Raw genomic sequence first — 12,731 nt, 5'->3', positions numbered from 1 at the left:
TTTTTTACACATTTGTACACTATGTATATAACAAATAATAATAATAATAAAAAAAATTATAGCATAAAGAAATGTAGAAAAGTATTAAAAGTTTTTGGATATCTCAACCAAATGAGAGTAGCTGCTTTTTGTTACTGTGAATTTTAAATTTGGATCTGCAATGACTATCAGACATGATCAAATAGGCATAACTAATAAGTAAACCAGCTGGAGGGAACAGTTACACACACTAAGCTGCACACAGGGATAGCACAACCATTTCATATATTTTACAGACCGTGCTGTGCATCCCCATTTGAAAGGAAGCTGTGGGGTCTTACAAAAAAAGAGATTTCTCCTATTTGTTCTTCATTATGCCTGTATGAAACCTGTAGTCAAAATTATGCATGTTTATCTGGAAGACCATCTCAGCACACTGTTTACATAAAAAACAATTGCAATCAGTACACAATGCAGAAAGATGAATAGACAAACACAAAAGGACTCTGTGACTGTATTCTCAAAAAGAGAATGCATTTTAGTACATTTACATTCATCTGAATTTTAAGAAACAAAGGAAAGAAAAAGCCATTATTTGTGTGCCGCACTTCCAGCCACCTGGCCCAAAAAGTGGGAAACAAAGTCATCAATTTGAAATCGACACTTTGGTGTTGTCTGAATACTCCAACTTGTGATCTGCAATGACACTGTGCATGCCCCACCTGTGTCTATCCCTGGACCCCATCCCTGTAAGCCTGCAAAGGGGGACTCAGTGCTTCAACTGTGGTCACGGTGTATGCACACATAATTTGTAGTTTTGCATGAACAAAGTGTACACAAATTCCACACAGTACAATGGTTACACCATATTTTCCCTGCAAACTATACCATGACACAAACGGCCCTTTGGAAACCATTTCAGGTGCAAATTCATGGTTATTTTACACAAAATGAATTAAACCAACGAGGAGTCTCATGGTGACATAGCAGAGATAACAGTGGCTTCTGACTACTAGTTCTGCGGTGTGCAAAAATTGATGTGGAAAATGTCTAACCCTGTTTGTCAACGGCTCCATCAGAACACTTGAAATAAGCTATCAAGAAAGCAGCTCAACAGGTCCATGAGTACAATTTAATCTATGTGTAACCTCAAGCCAGGTCTGGGAAGAATGAACTTCAGAGAGACAAAGAAAATATATAAAAGGTTATATGAGTGAATGTCACTCAATTTGGCTCTCAGAAATTATTCATATAACTCTTAAAAATCATATAATGATCCTAAATCTACCTAAAAGGAGGATGACAGCAAAAGAGGCAGAGCAGAGGAAACCACTGTTCTGCTTTAAAAAATGTTTTAACTCTAAAGCAGCGAAAATTATACTGGCCCCATTTCCTCCAACCATAAAGCCTGCAGCTCTCAAAGCTTTAGAGTTATGGTAGGCAAAATGCACCACCTTGGCATGCTCTGCTTAATCTGGCAGACTATAGCCCTGGTCAGCCCTGTGGAGCAAGGGAGAAGAGTGGAGGGAAAGACACGGACTCCTGAATTATGTCAAGCATATGTCAAGTCCAAACCTCCTATAAAGGGCGACAAAAGATAGGGAAAAACACTCAAATCTACACAGCAAATATACAGTTGAAGTCAGAAATTTACATCATTAAAACACATTTTTTAACCACTCCACAGATTTAATATTAGCAAACTATTCTTTTGGCATTAAGTTATTTAGGACATCTAGTTTGTGCATGACACGAGTAATTTTTCCAACAATTGTTTACAGAGAGATTGTCACTTTTAATTGACTATATCATAATTCCATAGGATCAGAAGTTTAGTCTGTGCCTTTAAGCAGCTTGGAAAATTCCAGAAAATGATGTCAAGCTTCTAGGCAATTAGCCAATTAGCTTCTGGCAGGTTAATTGGAGTCAATTGGAGGTGTACCTGTGGATGTATTTTAAGGCCTATCTTCAAACTTAGTGACTCTTTGTTTGACATCATGGGAAAATGAAAACAGCCTCAGAAAACAATTGTGGACCTTCAAAAGTCTGGTTCATCCTTGGGGGCAATTTCCAAACACCTGAATGTACCACATTCATCTGTACAAACAATAGTACACAAGTATAAACACCATGGGACCACGCATCCATCATACAGTTCAGGAAGGAGACACATTCTGTCTCCTACAGATCAATGTAGTTTGGTGCGAAAAGTGCAAATCAATCCCAGAACAGCAGCAAAAGACCTTGTGGAGAAGCTGGAGGAAACAGGTAGACAAGTATCAATATCCACAGTAAAACCAGTCCAATATCGACATAACCTGAAAGACTGCTCAGCAAGGAAGAAGCCTCTGCTCCAAAACCACCATACAAAAGCCAGACAACAGTTTGCTAGTGCACATGGGGACAAAGATCTTACTTTTTGGAGAAATGTCCTCTGGTCTGATGAAACAAAAATGTAACTGTTTGGCCATAATGACCATCATTATGTTTGGAGGAAAAAGGGTGAGGCTTGCAGAACTCCAACCCAACCGTGAGGCATGGGGGTGGCAGCATCATGTTGTGGGGGTGCTTTGCTGCAGGAGGGACTGGTGCACTTCACAAAATAGATGGCATCATGAGGAAGGAAAATTATGTGGATATATTGAAGCAACATCTCAAGACATCAGCCAGGAATTTAAAGCTCGGTCGTAAATGGGTCTTCCTAATGGCCCCAAGCATACCTCCAAAGTTGTGGCAAAATGGCTTAAGGACAACAAAGTCAAGGTATTGGAGTGGCCATAACAAAGCCCTGACCTCAATCTGATAGAAAATTTGTGGGCAGAACTGAAAAAGCGTGTGCAAGCAAGGAGGCCTACAAACCTGACTCAGTTACACCAGTTCTGTCTGGAGCAATGGGCCAAAATTCCAGCAACTTATTGTGAAAAGCTTGTAGAAGGCTACCCAAAACGTTTACCCAATTTAAAGGCAATGCTACCAAATACTAACAAATTGTATGTAAACTTCTGATCCACTGGGAATGTGATGAAATAAATAAAAGCTGTAATAAATCATTCTCTCTACTATTATTCTGACATTTCAAATTCTTAAAGTAACTGACCTAAGACAGGGAATGTTTTCTACAATTAAATGTCAGGAATTGTGAAAAACTGAGTTTAAATGTATTTAGCTAAGGTGTATGTAAACTTCTGACTTCAACTGTACATTTATTTATATATATATATATATATATATATATATATATATTTGTAAAGATAAATATCTTTTAAAAATGATGCAAACACATGCCACTCTTACTCTTTAACTTCCATGCATATGCATTATTTACAAATTGAAAAATACCGATTTGTTGTCTTTTTTTGTGTGTGTGTGTGTGTTCTATTTTGCTAATGTTTGAAACCCAAGTCACCTACTTACAATCAACTTTCAGCAACCCAAACATATCTTCCACACGTGGCAGACATAGTCAGAATTATTAAAGCCATTTTGAAAATGAAATCCATTTTTTTTTTTTACACACACACACACACACACACACAAACACACAAAGAGAATATATAAAATAAAGTCAAACAGAACACGACCATAAACAAAACAAATCAGGGAAAAGATTTTCAAGAGCAAAATGAAGATATTTCGTCTTTTTGTTGGATTTCTCAATCCTGCACTTCACGCTGCTAACGATACTGTAGCACATGTAATATTTTTTTATATTCTTTTTAATTTAAATATAATTTACTCTTATGCTTTTCATTAAACAAAAAAATGGAAAATTATGCAATGCAGGGTGGTTCGCCAGGGAGGAGGCAGCAGAGGCTCCGTGCTACTCTGTTTTCATTGCATCAGCACTCTAGTGGGTGGAGTTTCTCTCCAAGAGTCAGTGGTGTGGAGATGAAGCCTCAATCCTCAATGTACTCCCACAGGTCTTTGTCATAGCCTTCATGTACGTGTTGCAGCAGCACTCTCCGTCTGCTCTCACAGTATCTGCACACAGGAGCATCACAAGGTGGCTTTTTATAAAGAATTGGCTTAGCACTAAGGGCCTGTTCACATCAAGTCCAATTGCCCCTTCGCTAAGCACTGCCTTTAAAAGCGTTTATGACCAATCCTGTCTTAGCAACTGTTGCCATCTGCCATTTCTCTGACACGGTTTGCTGTTTTCAAATGAGAGTCTATGGGAGTAATGTGGGTTTGAGCAGTTTGAAGCAAATTTTATAGAAATGATCCAAAAGAAATAAAAAAAAACGTTGTTGCTGGGTGACTTAATAGTGACACGAGGTACCTTCAGAGGATACACGTAGAGTTTTTTCTTTCTTTTTGAAAAAATCTTTCAATAAATCTTGAGAAGAGCATGCTATGGATTAAACTGTCATTCCTCATTCTCATGTATTACATCAGCAAGGACACCTACATTTACTCCAAGGTAAAATGAAATCTAATAACTAAAAAAAATTTTTTATGTACTGATTCAGATCTTAGTAAAGGTGACAGTACACAGAGTTCACAGCATCAAAGTGAGTGTGACATGAGATGTTATAAACAGTTCTGTTCACTTACACTAATGTTATGAGGTTTGTAATCACAATCAAGTGATGCTTTTCTCTTTTTATGTGACTGTGATGATCCTTTGCCTCAATTCTGATTCACAGTCTCCACAGTTTTCAAATTACTGTATAATTTAACAATTTATTTGAAAAAAAGAAAAAAACTCATTACAAATTAATATGCCTTGCAGTGTCAGTCTTCATTGCAGCCCACGGATATTGTCTTTTCCATTTCTGAGAATATTTTGCCAAAAACCTGTGCCATTCACGGCAATCTCCCATTCATTCCAATGGGGAGTTCCGCAGAGCTTGTCAGAGCGAGCAACTGTAACCAAGTGGGGCGGAGCTTAGCGAAGGGTCAATTTGTGCATGTCAAGGTTTCAAAATGAAACAATACTTCTCTATGTACTACTTTACACCAAATCCGATACTGTATATCTTACTATGATTATCTGTCATTTCTATTCTTAGCCTAGGTACAAAAAAATAAATAAAAACAATATTCATTGATATCCAAATAATTCATTCAGGTTTATTTTTTTCAGAGAATGATAGAAATACGGCATTGCACATTATGTAAATTGTAGAAAATTACAAAATTAACTGTATCATTTAACTAGAATTAACTGTCTCATCATGGATTTAGTCAGGGAACTGCAGGGTGGGCACTAGGGTTCGACTGAAAATTTGAGTGATAGAAAAAAAGATTTAATAAAGTGTATTTCAACTACAACCCCAATTCTGAAAAAGTTGGGACAGTATGAAAAATGCTAATAAAAACAAAAAGGAGTGATTTGTAAATTATATACACCCTTTGCTATATTGAAAACACTCCAACTAAACATTATATGATGTTTTACCTTGTGAATTTCATAGTTTGTTTTGAAAATGTACAGTAATTTCAAATCTGATGATTGCAACTCACTCCAAAAAAGTTGAGACAGTTGAATGTTTACCACTGTGAAACATCAGCGTGGTCAAGCGTCCGTTCAGAGAGAGAGAAAGCGGTAAGGGCGCTTGCACCTGAGCTAGATTATGTGTAACACCTGTCTCTAATTCCAGAGAGCATGGGGAGAGCGGCATATAAGCAACCACGCCACCAGCAGAGGGAGAGAGAGAGTCTGGCACAAGGAAGGCTATGGTGCTCCTGAAGCTGCTACGTTTAATCTGTTATGTTTGTGAAGCTGATGTGTTCAAGTTACTACGTGCCTGTGAAGCTAACGAGTTTGTGAAGTTGTAAAGCATTGAAGTGGCTGATTAAAAGTCCTACCTGAGCCTGGAAAAACCTGCTTCCCTGTGTTCTCCTTCCCTTCTGTTTGTGAGCTGTTACACTGGTGCCGAAACCCAGGATCTTGAAGTACGCCCCATGGAATCCTTCCAGTTGGCAGAGATCCTCAAATCCCTCGCTGGCTTACACCAGTCCCACCAACAATCCCTGCTTGAGCTCTGGCAAGATCAAGATCGCCGGTTCTTTGAGATCCTTCGGGCTCAAGCAGAGAACTGGCATGCGATCCGGAGCCTTCTCGGCCAGGAGAGAGCCCCGGCCGCCTCCCCGGACAACCACAGCCCCATGCCCCCGCCCACGCTTCTGAAGATGGGGGCCAAGGACGACCCGGAAGCCTTCCTCGACTTATTTGAGAGGACCGCTGAGATATGGAGCTGGTCGCGTGATCAGTGGCCGGCCAGGCTCCTCCCATTGCTGTCCGGGGAAGCCCGGCTCGCAGCACAACAACTGCCGGCAGCGAACCTCCTGGCTTATGAGGACCTGAAGAAGACCATCCTGCAGCGGGTTGGCCGCAGTCCGGAGCAGCATCACCAGCTCTTCTTGTCGATGAAGCTGGAGACGAACGGCCGGAGATGGCTGCTGGTGGGGTATCGCGACATTGAAGGAATAATCAATCAGGTGGTACTGGAGCAGCTCGTCCACCGGCTACCATGAATAACGGTGGAATGGGTCCAGTGCCACTGCCCGGCGTCACTGGAGGAGGCTGTTCGATTGGCGGAGGACCATATGGCAGCATACCTGAAGGTAAAAGAGCCCTCCCACTCTCTCTCCCCTCCCCCTGTGTTTTCCCCCGTTCTCTTCCCCCTCACTCTGCTCTCTCCCCAGAGCCCATTCCTGCCCCGTGGAGGCGAGGAGTCCCGCTACCAAAGTCAGTTCCCCATGTGCAGGGTGTCGCATCGCCCACAGCAGCAACAGTGCTCCGCCGCTCTCCCCCTCAGGTTGAAGGGTCCGCCAACACAGGTGCAGGCGTGGCGCCTGGGCCGGTCTGCTTGAGTTGCGGGGATCCGGGACACTTCCGGGATCAATGTCCTGTGATGGAGCTGGGAACGGTGGTCCGGATCCCCGACACTCCGCAGGCTGCCCCCGATCGAGAGGTCCCGCAAGCCTCCACTGGGTTTTCCCCATTCGAGCTGCTGAATGGGCGGTGTCCGCGCGGCGTGCTTGATGTTATACGCGTAGCTTGGGAGGAGGGACCTTCAAACAGTAAGAATGAAATTCAATACATTCTTGATCTTCGAGCAAATCTCAACTAACACAGGATAATTTGCTCCAAGCTCAAGAACGACAGAGCCAACTGTATGACAAGGGAACTCGGCTGCGGGAATTTGTACCAGGAGATAAGGTGCTCGTATTACTTCCCACATCGAGCTCCAAATTACTCGCCAAGTGGCAAGGACCCTTTGAGGTCACACGACGAGTGGGGGATCTCGATTATGAGGTAAAGCGAACCGATAGAGGGGGCGCGTGTCAAATATATCACCTCAACCTCCTGAAATTGTGGAGGGAGGCGGTCCCTGTGACACTGGCGATGGTAATCCCAGAGAGGGCGGAGCTCGGGCCAGAGGTGAATACAAAACACAATCATTTCACCCCAGTCACTTGCGGAGACCACCTCTCACCGTATCAACTCGCAGAGGTTGCCAAGTTGCAAAAGGAGTTTGCAGACGTGTTTTCCCCTCTACCGGGTCGTACGAACCTCATACAGCTCCACATCGAGACCGAGCTAGGGGTGGTGGTACGTAGCCGTCCCTACCGATTGCCCGAGCACAAAAAGAAAATTATCCGGGAAGAATTGGATGCAATGCTCGATATGGGGGTAATAAGAGGAATCTCACAGCGATTGGTCCAACCCAGTTGTTCTAGTTCCTAAGAGCGATGGGTCTGTACGGTTCTGTGTGGATTATAGAAAAGTCAACGCGGTGTCTAAATTTGACGCATACCCAATGCCTCGCGTTGATGAGTTGCTCGATCGGTTGGGCACTGCTCAATTTTATTCGACACTGGATTTGACAAAGGGTTATTGGCAGATCCCCTTGACACCAATTTCCCATGAAAAACAGCCTTCTCCACGCCATTTGTATTACACCAATTTATGATGCTTCCTTTCGGTTTGTTTGGAGCCCCAGCTACGTTTCAGCGTCTCATGGACCGAATCCTCAGACCGCATTCGGCTTATGCCGCTGCCTACATAGATGACATCATCATTTACAGCAATGATTGGCAGCGGCACATGCAGCAAACCCCAAGAAGTGCACGATTGGACGGGTGGAGGCATCTGGGGTTCCACTTGGGCCACGGGCAGGTGCGTCCCCAAATTGACAAGACTGCGGCGATTGCGACCTGCCCGAGGCCCAAGATCAAAAAGGGGGTGAGACAGTTCCTGGGGTTGGCTGGCTATTATAGGAGATTCGTGCCTAATTATTCTGATGTCACCAGCCCGCTGACTGATCTAACTAAAAAGGGAGCTCAAGACCCGGTCCAGTGGACGGAGCAGTGTCAACAGGCGTTCATGCAGGTTAAAGCCGCACTTTGCGGGGGCCGCTTTACATTCACCCGATTTCTCTCTCCCTTTTGTCTTGCAGATGGATGCTTCAGACAGAGGGCTGGGGGCCGTGCTCTCGCAGGTGGTGGAGGGGGAGGAGCGCCCGGTGCTGTACATTAGCCGCATGCTCTCGCTGAGGGAGACTAAGTACAGCACCGTAGAAAAGGATTGTCTCGCCATCAAGTGGGCGGTCCTCACTCCTCGGTACTACCTGTTGGGGCGGGCCTTCACCCTCTGCTCAGATCATGGCCCACTCCAGTGGCTCCACCGCATGAAGGATAACAACGTGCGGATCACCCGTTGGTATCTGGCTCTTCAGCCATTTAAGTTCAAGATGGTCCACAGACCGGGAGCGCAGATGGCTGTTGCCGACTTCCTTTCCAGAAATGGGGGGGGAGTGGTAGACAGGCCGGATGTCTCCCCGGCCTGAGTAAAGGTAAAGTGCCCGTCCGGAGAGAGAGAAAGCGGTATGGGCGCTTGCACCTGAGCTAGATTATATGCAACACCCGTCACATGTCTAACTCCAGTGAGCATGGGGAAAGCGGCATATAAGCAGCCACGCCACCAGCAGAGGGAGAGAGAGAGTCTGGCACAAGGAAGGCCAAGGTGCTCCTGAAGCTGCTATGTTTAATCTGTTCTGTTTGTGAAGCTGATGTGTTTAAGTTACTACGTGCCTGTGAAGCTGACAACTTTGTGAAGTTGTAAAGCATTGAAGTGGCCAATTAAAAAATTTTCTACCTGAGCCTGAAAAAACCTGCTTCCCTGTGTTCTCCTTCGCTTCTGTTTGTGAGCTGTTACAATCACCATTTCTTCTAATAACACTTATTAAGTGTTTAGGCACTGAAGACACAAGTTAAGTTTAAAAAGTGGAATTTTCCCCCATTCATCCATTCTGCAGGTCTTCAGCTGCACAGTTGTACAGGGTCTTCATTGCCGTATTGTGCGCTTCATAATGCACCACACATTCTCAATTAGAGACAGGTCAGGACTGCAGGCAGGCCAATCTAGAACCCGCAGACCAATCTAGAACCCGCACATTCTGCTTATTCAGCCAGTATGTGGTTTGAAGTTGTCCTGCAGGAAAATGCAGGGACGTCCTGGAAAAGACGGTCCTGGATGGCAGAATATGTTGCTCCAAAATTTTTACATATCTGTCTGCATTCATGGTGTTCTCACAGATGTGTGAGTTACCCATGCCATGAGCACTGACACCCCTCTGGCCCATATAGACACTGGCTTTTGGACCTGACACTGATAACAGCGTAGATTGTCCTTTTCCTCTTTGGCCCGAATAACATGACGGCTGTGTTTCTCAAAAACTATTTAAAATGTGGACTCGTCGGACCAAAAAACACAGTTCTACTTTCCATCTAAGATGATACCGAGCCCAGAGAAGTCAGCAGCGCTTCTGGACAGTGTTAATGTAGGGCTTCTGCTTTGCATAGTAAAGTCTTAACTTGCATCTGTGGATGCAGCGGTGAATGGTGTTGACTAACAAAGGTTACTAAAGTTATCCCAAGCCCATGTTCATGATATCCATTACAGATCAATGATGTTTTTTAAGACAGTGACGTCTGAAGGATCGGCGATCACGCGCATTCAGAAGTGGTTTTCGGCTTGCCCTTTATGCACTGAAATTTCACTAGATTCCTTGAATCTTTTAAATATATTGTGCACTGTAGAGGGTGAAATGCCCCAAATCCTTCCAATTCGTATTTGGGGAACATTGTTCTCAAAGTGCTGGATTATTTGCTGAACCATATGTTGGCAAATTGACAAGTCTCGAATGATCCTTGCTCTTGAAGGACTAGGCTGTTTTAGGAGGCTCCCTATATACTATGACACGATTGCCTCACCTGTTTAACATCTCCTGTTTCACATCGCCTTATTTTATCTCATCAAATTGTTATTAGTCTTAAATTGCCCGTCTCAACTTTTTTGGAGCGTGTTGCAATCATATGAAGATTACTGTAAATTTTTTTAAAAACAATGAAATTCACATGGAAAAACTTCATATAATGTTTAGTTGGAGTGTTTTCAATATAGCAAAGGGTGAATATAATTTACAAATCACTCCTTTTTGTTTTTATTAGCATTTTTCAGACTGTCCCAACTTTTTTGGAATTGGGGTTGTATAAGAAATAAAAAACATATCTATACAGTTTTCCAGCCCTGGAAATTAAAATTTTAATATTTCCTGATATTTAAGGTTGTCCATGACTTTTGGAAAACCTGATAAGTGTGTCATTTGTGTTTTTCAGTATAAATGGATCTGTATACTGTAACAATCTTTGCAATCGGGATGACAATATATACCTGCTTTTATACTTTCGTAAGGGGGTCATTAACCAAGGAATCATCATATTTGGGGGTCTTCGACATTAAACATTTTGAAAACCCCTCGTTAAAGTGTCGTCAGACTTCTATGTCATCTTATGCCAATGACATGTTGATGTTAATTCACTGATGTAGTGTTGCTCTTCACAAAGAACAGTGCCACATGTGTACTTGCCTGTATTTATCTTGTACTTTCTGTTTAATGTCCTGCAGAGAATCCTGTGAGATGTCTCGTTCCAGGTATCCAGACAACACCTCTGTGGCGTTCTCCAGATCTGCCTGGTTATTCTGGACACAAACATAAACCAACAAACATTTGAAGTTGCAGATTTCCCATGTTTTAACAAAAATTTCCAAGAACCTGTCAAAGCTGACTGCAGGCAATCATAGGAATCGAAGTTTACACTCATTATCTCCTGTTTACCTCGAAGATAATGGACTGGTTGTTTTTCTTGAGGTAGAATGCAAAGACGTATGTGAACATGAGCGTGGAGCGGCACTGGCACAGCACGTCCACGGCCTTCTTCAGGAACTGCACCTCGATCCATGACATGTTGTGCTGCTGCATCTCCTCCATCTTCTGCTTGACCTGCGCATACAGCTTGTGCTCGAAGCGCAAGCTCTGCATGTGGTTCATGTAGCGATTGCAGTAGAACAGGTACCTCTGCAGGGCTGCCCTGGAACGCTGCAGAACATGTACGAGGGAACACATGCACACATTACAAACTGCTTAGTCGTAAACTAAACCATAGTAACATTAAAATGTTTTAATATCTAAATATGTTTACATCTAAATGTGGTAAATGTACCATGTGATCATCCAATTGTTCAATAATGAGACTACAATTTGCATGTTTGAATACCAGCACAAATGGACTGATCAGGGTTCCCACATCGTTTGACCAATTAATTTCCATGACTTTCCCATAACTTTTCCAGTTGTTTGCAATTACAGGATAAGGGTTTTATAGAGATTACACTCACAAAAAGTAATTAATAGCCTAAAACATTTTAGGGCTGTGAATAATTAGAATAATTATATTCACTAATAGAAATTTCCATGGCTTTTCTAAGCCTGGAAATCAGAATTTTAGAATTTGCTGATATTTCCAGGTTTTCCATGACTGTGGGAACCCTTATTCATATTATTTACCTCTTGAGCATCCCTGGCTGCCTTGGCATCATCCTCGTTATAGCGATTACAGTTGTACCTATGGGTGAAAACATATTTCAAGTATTAATTTTATTTGCTAATTATGTCTCAGTCATCATTTCAAAGTTGTTTTTAAACATGCTGTAAAACACACTGGCCTCATCACTGGGATACAACATCTGAATCTCAGTGATCCCCAATTGAATGAGTCACTCTCTAGGTTTTCCTAAGCAATGTTTGTATGTGGTGGGTAAAAAGAAGTGAACAGATGACTATATGGAACATGGAGGAGGGGCAAGATAGTCTGTAACTCTTTGGTGAAAGTGGGACCTGTTAATCAAATATACAGTATGTAATCGCTGACTTGGGAGAAGGTAGAGGAGCATTTCGGTCATCTGCGTTTAGGGAGCAATCATATGCAATGTCATTTAATGTCATTCTTTGGAGTGTAGTCTTTCTATAAATGCTTATCAGCATTGTTGCCAGATGTGGTCACATAACACTGCTAAATTATGTAAAAAAAAAAAAAATTACGTTTTTCTTTTTTTTTTTAAAGAAAACCTTAAATGAAAAAACATTACCTGCATTGTCTTTTAAGCCTTTTGTCATTGCTTCAATTAAATAATGAAAAAAGCTGAACTGTTCATTGATTAACACAACAAATATATACCCCAATTCCAAAAAAGTACGAAAAAGTATGGAAAATGCTAATAAAAATGTTTTTTTTCAAAAAATGAGAGATTTGTAAATTCTATTCACCCTGTGCTATATTTAAACTACAACAACACATTATTTGATGATTTACCTTGTGAATATATATATATATATATATATATATATATATACACACACACACACACACACACACAGGCAGCCAAAATTTTGGAATAATGT

This window comes from Myxocyprinus asiaticus, chromosome 26 (genome assembly GCF_019703515.2).
Source record: "Myxocyprinus asiaticus isolate MX2 ecotype Aquarium Trade chromosome 26, UBuf_Myxa_2, whole genome shotgun sequence".
In the NCBI taxonomy this organism is placed as follows: Eukaryota; Metazoa; Chordata; class Actinopteri; order Cypriniformes; family Catostomidae; genus Myxocyprinus; species Myxocyprinus asiaticus.
This window is presented reverse-complemented; position numbering follows the sequence as displayed.